The sequence below is a fragment of the Otolemur garnettii genome, unplaced genomic scaffold (genome assembly GCF_000181295.1).
Source record: "Otolemur garnettii isolate 467f Iridium unplaced genomic scaffold, OtoGar3 scaffold00033, whole genome shotgun sequence".
NCBI lineage: Eukaryota > Metazoa > Chordata > Mammalia > Primates > Galagidae > Otolemur > Otolemur garnettii.
Window position 1 is genome coordinate 11,362,812 of NW_003852428.1, and position 6,962 is coordinate 11,369,773.

Here is a 6,962-nt window from a genome sequence, read left to right on the forward strand (position 1 = left end):
GACTTTACAGGGCAACCTTGTGTGACTCCTATTCTAAGGCTTCTGTCTCACACTTTGTTCCTCTCTAATGAACTGGTTAACAATTCTATCAGTGAGGATGTTAGTTGGTTACTAGGTTTAATAACGTGCTAATCTGGACTGGATTCATATGCTATAAGTAAAGGCCACTCACGTTCATAGCCGAGCTGTGAAAAGCCCACCCCTACATGCACAGGCAGTAGGTAGGGTTTGAGGTGTGGTTTCCCCACATCCACTTTCCAGAAACTGTGATTCTGTGCCGAGGACCCCCCCATGCAGTGGGCACAGATGACTGGGTAGAGATGGAGACATGGTTTGAGGGCCATAGGAAGGCTGAGCTGATCAGATCCTGCTTCAAGGAATTGAACTGGTGAGCTAAGATGTAGTTCTGTCCAGTGGTAGGAATAGCCTTGCATGTCCGGGATGAGGAAGGGAGATACCACGTAAAGGTGTCCAGGGGTCCTCAAACTTTTTAAACAGGGGGCCAGTTCACTGTCCCTCAGACCGTTGGAGGGCCAGACTGCAGGCCCTAGCACGAGTCAGCTGCTAAGCAGGACAGGCAGTGGCAGCAAAAACACCTGGTGGGCTGGATAAATGTTCTAGGCAGGCTGCATGTGGCCCGCGGGCCATAGTTTGAGGACTCCTGGTGTAGACAAAGTGACAAAGACACAAGGAAGAGGAGCGAGGGAGAAACATACAGTGAGGCAGAGAAATCCTGCGAGACGAGACCTGATGGACGGTGAGGGACACAGCTGGTAACTCTAATTCGGACTTTACAGATCTCTGGCAGCTCCCCGTGAGGCCTGGCTGTACGTCCCGTCCTCAGTCTGTAGGATTTCCGCTCCCCAACTCCCTCACTTAAGTTTTCTGCCCTCCCAACCTAAAGTGTCTGAGCCCAAACCAAAGGATATTAGCTCATATTTCTTGCATTTCTGGCAAGACAGAATTAGGCTATTATTTTCTACTAATCGTAAAATAGAAACTTAAGCTCATAAATATTTGTCATTCACAATAAAAATACACACAGAATTGGAATTCATGAACTTGCTCAAAGGTCTTAGTGCAGACATTTAATCTGGGCCTTCTCTTCAGCCACATCATCTATGAGGCCTGCAAGGGCCAAGCAAGCAGAGTTGTCTTTCAGAGTCTGTCCAGACTGTCGGGAAACCACACTGGCAAGTGTGTGCAGGTTAATAGAGTCTGGTGGAGAGACTATTAAATGCCACTTGTTCAAGATCTCCTTTCTGTCTCACTCAACACCAAGAGATTTTCCCGTGTTAGTGGTGAGCTCCTCAGGCCCTCGTTTTTCCTCATTTCAGCTGTGCACCTTAGCCATGTCCTTGTATTTCCGATTTTGATAATTATTTGAATGGACTCACGTATTCCTGCCACAGCTCTCCTGATTCGGGCTGCTGCGTCCTGTTGCATCTCCAACCTGGCCCTCACATGGAGGCTCTGCAGAGCCCAGGCAGGGCTGGCTGTTGGCAGGTAGAGGGTCGGGCCTCCTCCACAGCAAGGCAACACGGCCCCCACATTTCCAGGACTTCTTAAGTTTCTGTCCACTCTTCAGAGTCTTGTGACCCCACTAAATAACATTATTTCCATAAGTGTACTTGTCTCAGAACCTGCTTCTAAGTGAACCTAATGGCCCTGGTTAATTTTAACCTCACTAGGGGTATGTTAGCAAAACTCGGTTTGACTTCTTGTGTCCATTTCATAGGCCACGTTAACTTCATAAATATATAGGGATCATTAACTTCAAGAAGCTTCTGTCCCCAGGACTCCATCTAAACTCTCTGCAAGTCCTAGGTCAAATTTCAGGGCCAGGCACGGTGGCGCACACCTCTAATCCTAGCACTCTGAAGGCCGAGGCAGGGGGGGGGGGGGACTGCCCGAGTTCAGGAGTTCGAGAGCAGCCTGAGCAAAAGGAAGACCCCCGTCTCTACTAACAGCAGAAAAAAGGAGCCAGGTATTGTGGTGTCTGTAGTCCAGCCACTTGGGAGGCTGAGGTAAGAGGCTCACTCGAACCCAGGACTTTGACATTGCTGTGAGCCATCATGCCATTGTACTCTATGGCAGAGAAACTCTGTCTCAAAAAATTAAAATAAATTTCAGAGGAACATAACGACACTGTTAATAGTCTTTGCCTGCCTCTTTAAGAAGTCACTGTGTGCTCAGCTCTCTCATTATCAACTTGCAATCTGGAATTCCTTTGATTTATGAGCGCTGTTCTAGTCACAATATGAGACCCACATTCCTTCCCACAAAGAGTTTGAAATCCAGTAAAGAAACAAAGTGGGATGATGTTTTTCTTAAGCAAAAAGGAATTGTGAATTCACAGAGAACAGTGGAATTCCTCTGAGGGACGAGTGACGTCTACAAATGGCTTCTCAGAACAGCATCATCTTCCTGCAATTGCACCTTCCTAGTGGGATTCTGAGGGCTGATCCAAGGACATTCTGCCAAGAGTAGGAAAAGGTACCCCCACTGGTGTAGGGCTTGGCTGGTGGACTGAGCCTCACTGGCAGAAAAGACACCCCTTCCTCTGGTGCAGTGGACATCCTGCCCCCTCCCTCAGGGACCCTTGGAGGTCTCAGCCCCCATTCACTTCTTCATTCAGGTACCACGGGGCAAGGCACAGTCAGCGCGACCTCACACAGTGGTCCTGCGTAGACCAATAACAGCAAAAACCCCAAAGCACTGCCCTCCCACTTAGAGCAAAATCTTGATCACCCAGATAAATAACATCAGAATCTGTTGATTCTTGCCTGAAATTCTTATTTCAGTGGTAATAGTGTGGTCTGTAGGCCAGTGTCACATTGTGAAGTCTTTGTTAGCACTCTGCAAGATTAAGTACAGAAATTGAGAATATGTGTTTAGGAACTTTTAGGTAGTATAACAACCTGATCTTGGCACATTTTATTGTATTCACAAAAGTACCAGAATGCAAAGGATTAGAAATTTTAAAAACTTGTCCTTCGCCATAGTTTAAAAAACACTGCTCAGCCGGGCACTGTGGCGGGCACCTGTAGTCCCAGCTACATGGAAGGCTGAGGCAAGAGAATTGCCTGGGCCCAAGAGCTGGAGGTTGCTGTGAGCTGTGATGCCACTGCACTTTACCAAGGTCAACAAAGTGAGACTGTCTCTAAAAAAAAAAAAAATACACAAACAACACTGCTCTACCACAATTTTCGAAAGGAAAAAGCCACTTTACTTCCTGCTTTAAAAAGAGGATCATGTGGTGTTTCTTCTCCCACACTGTACAAAATAAAGAGTATCTTTTCAATTTTCTAGCACTTATAAAGACATGGTGGACTGAGCTTCACTGGCAGAAGGACAGCCCCCAAATGCAAAAACAGATGTAACTGGTCTCATGAGCACATTGAAGCATTCTGTTGTTAACCTTTGAAATGTAAACCAAGTGAAAAATTAATTTGACTCATTTGATCATTTGCTGACTGAGAATTAAACGTAGGTCAAATATGCCCGAGGGCTGAGTTTTTCTTTTAACCTACCCAGCATGTTTAACTACAGCTACATGTAGCTTTTCAGAAGAGAAACGTAAACACTTGTCTTTCCTACTACCCACAATGATACCACAATACAACGTACACGGTTTTTACCAGGTGTCCCCTTATCTCTGCCCCTGTTTACTTAGGGGAGCCGCAGATGTTCCTACTTGGAATCACATCACACCTAACTTGCCCACACTCCAGCAGCTTTTCTGGTTTTTCCTCGATGTCAGTTTGTAACTATGCCTTTTCTTACCTCACCCCAAGGTCCTTTTCATGCAGCTCTGGGTCCAATAGAAAATGCTCCACCCAAAAGAAGTCCATGTATGCACTGAGCAGTGGACAAAGACAACACCTGACGTGTACTTGAACTAGTTCCCAAGTTGCTTCCAGATTCTGTCTTTGGGGATGGCAGTGAAGATGAGAAATGGGGTCAGGAGAGTCCCAGGCATTTGTGCTTGTGCCCCCTGAGTTTGCTGATGTACAATAAGGCACAGTAGGTAGGGTCACACAAGTGAGTGAAACAAAATCCTAAGATGCTACCACTCTCTATTAATATGCTCCATCTCGGGTGGTGCCCATAGCTCAGTGGGTCGGGTGCCGGCCACATAGACCGAGGCTGAAGGGTTTGAGCCCGGCTCACACCAGCTAAGCAACAACTGACAACTACAACAGAAAAATAGTCAGGTGTTGTGGCAGGCACCTGTAGTCTCAGCTACTTGGGAGGCTGAGGCAAGAGAATCACTTAAGCCCAAGAGTCTGAGGTTGTTATAAGCTGTGATGCCATGGTACTCTACCCAGGGTGACATAGTAAGACACTGTCTCCAAAAAAAAAAGTTTCATCTCAGATTTTATAAATCAGGAAGGAATAAATATCCTTTGTGTAAAATGGGGGGACAGTATTTCTATACTTCAGGGAGGCTTTTTAGAAGATGCTCCTGTTTTAAACTTCTGCTTGAGTATTAATGGGTTCTACAACCCATCTAGACTACAATGAAAACAGTTCAAACATGCACTTTTTTTTTTTTTTCTACACAGAGTCTCACTCTGTTGCCCAGGGTATAGTGCCATGCCATCTTTATAGCTCACAGCAATCTCCAATTCCTAGGGTCAAGCAATCCTCCTGCCTCAGTTTTTTTATTTTTAGTAGAGACAGGGTCTCGCTCTTGTTCAGGCTGATCTCAAACTCTTGAGCAATCCGCCCACCTCGGCCACTCCAGGTGCTAGGATTATAGGCATGAGTCACCCAGCCAACTTGCACATTTTTTGATTAAGGAAATTATCTTGACTAAACTTCACAAGAATCATTATAAATAAGGACACTCGTAGAGGCAGAAAAATGACCCAAATAACAGTCTAAGACTGTTGATATTGACTATTAGGAACAACAGATCAATTATGTACAGAAATTTGATTTTCTAAACAGTGACATTTTCCCAGAGATACCAGCAAGGAATATAACTTTACCATTCCACACATGGTCTGATCATTTGGCCTCCTCTACACTGGCAAGAGGGTCCCAGTTTCCACACAGACCTCAAGTCTTCTCAGACACATTCCATGAGCTTCAAGCGCAGAGCCATGATGTACATTTCTGGCTATTCTGCAGAGCACTTCAGTCCAGGGTAGCTGAATACATGAGTGGTTTTTCCATTCACTTATAAACCATGTTGATATTAAGCACAGATATAATCTGGACGAATTTTCATTTTCTTGGCCTAAAGCTATGACAGGATTAAAGCAAAAGTGAATTAAGGAAGACCCAACTATTTTGAACAAACAACATAGAAGTGATTGTATAATTTGGACCCACTTAATTTCTATGTCTAGCTGAAAAACATATAATTATGGTAAAAATAAGACTTTAAGGAAAGTGAATGGCTATGCTATCAATTAAAATAAATTAATATTTTTGTTTGTTTGTTTTTTTACAGAGTCTCACTTTATCACCCTTGGTAGAGTACTGTGGCTCACAGCTCACAGAAACCTCCAACTCCTGGGCTTAGGTGATTCTCCTGCCTTAGCCTCCTGAGTAGCTGGGACTACAGGCGCCTGCCACAATGCCCGGCCATTTTTTTGGTTACAGTTTGGCAGGGGCTGAGTTTGAACCTGCCACCGTCGGTATATGGGACCGGCACCCTACCCACCAAGCCATGGGTGCCGCCCTAAATTAATACTTTTTAAAAAGTGAATGCCTATAGAGAAATGTATACCAAAATATAATCAATACTATCTATAATGTAATTAAACAATATTCAACTAGGACAATCATCCCTATAGACAGTTAAAGGTTTAGACCCATGAGGAATACACACACACACACACATATATATAGCTAATTTTACACAGTCACTGGTCTTGTTAAGCAGTGTGTAAAATTCTTATAAACAGAATCATACAGCTTTAGGAACTTGCTATTTGAAAAAAACTATTGTTAATTCCACAATTAGTCATCCCTTTATTCATATTTGCATATATTTTCAAACATTGGGTTAATTATCAATTAAAAACATTTACCTACTTAGATGTGGAATTCCAACATTTCCAGAGTATTCAAAAAAGATATATATTATTTTCCATTCCCAAGACCTGCTTGGACTGAATTAAAATTGTCTTTCTTTGGTCTCACTGAAATAAGAGAAAAATCACCTGATGGAGAACAAATATTTCCATCCAAAATCCATTTGTAGAAATGTCCTGGGAAAATCAAGATAAGTGCTCCCTTATCTGGGCTGTTCTTCTCTGTAGGAGGCTGAGCCCATCCTATACAAGCTCAGTCTAAGGGTCTCCTATATCCTAGAGAAGGCCCTGGGGCTTTCACCAGAACCCCTCTTGGTAGAAATGACTGGTTCGAGACTGTAAAGACCCACATCCAATAAATTTAAGTCACCAGGGCAACCCTGATTAATAGTTTCTTGGGGACTTTCACAGGATAGTGTTCCTAAATTGAACCAGAAGCCGCCCACAGTTGCTTTACTTTGGAGAGAAACACAGTTTTCCTGATCCATTTAGTACCCTACACCTCCTTATATTGTACTTCTCCACAAGAATCTTCTAAGCCCAGAGGAAATATTCAGATTAGAAGAGTATAATAAACAGATAGCATGAAAAGTAAAAGAAATCCAAGTACCAGGTGGGAAATTAAAGCTGCCTCCTATGGAAGAAGTCAGTCTAGGAGATAAAGTTTTAAGGATGTGATGGCTGCCCAATGATGTGAACGTACTTAACATCACTGAACTGTACACTTAAAAATGTTAAAATGATAAAGATTAGGTAATGCACATCTTACAATAAGTCAGTCTGATATTACAATATTCATACAATCAATCCCTCAGTATGATCACATATGGCCAAAATTTTAAGAGAGAATCTTATTCTAAAATCAGAAAAGGACAAGGGCCTTATATTTTCACTTTTGCTATAGCTTTCTCA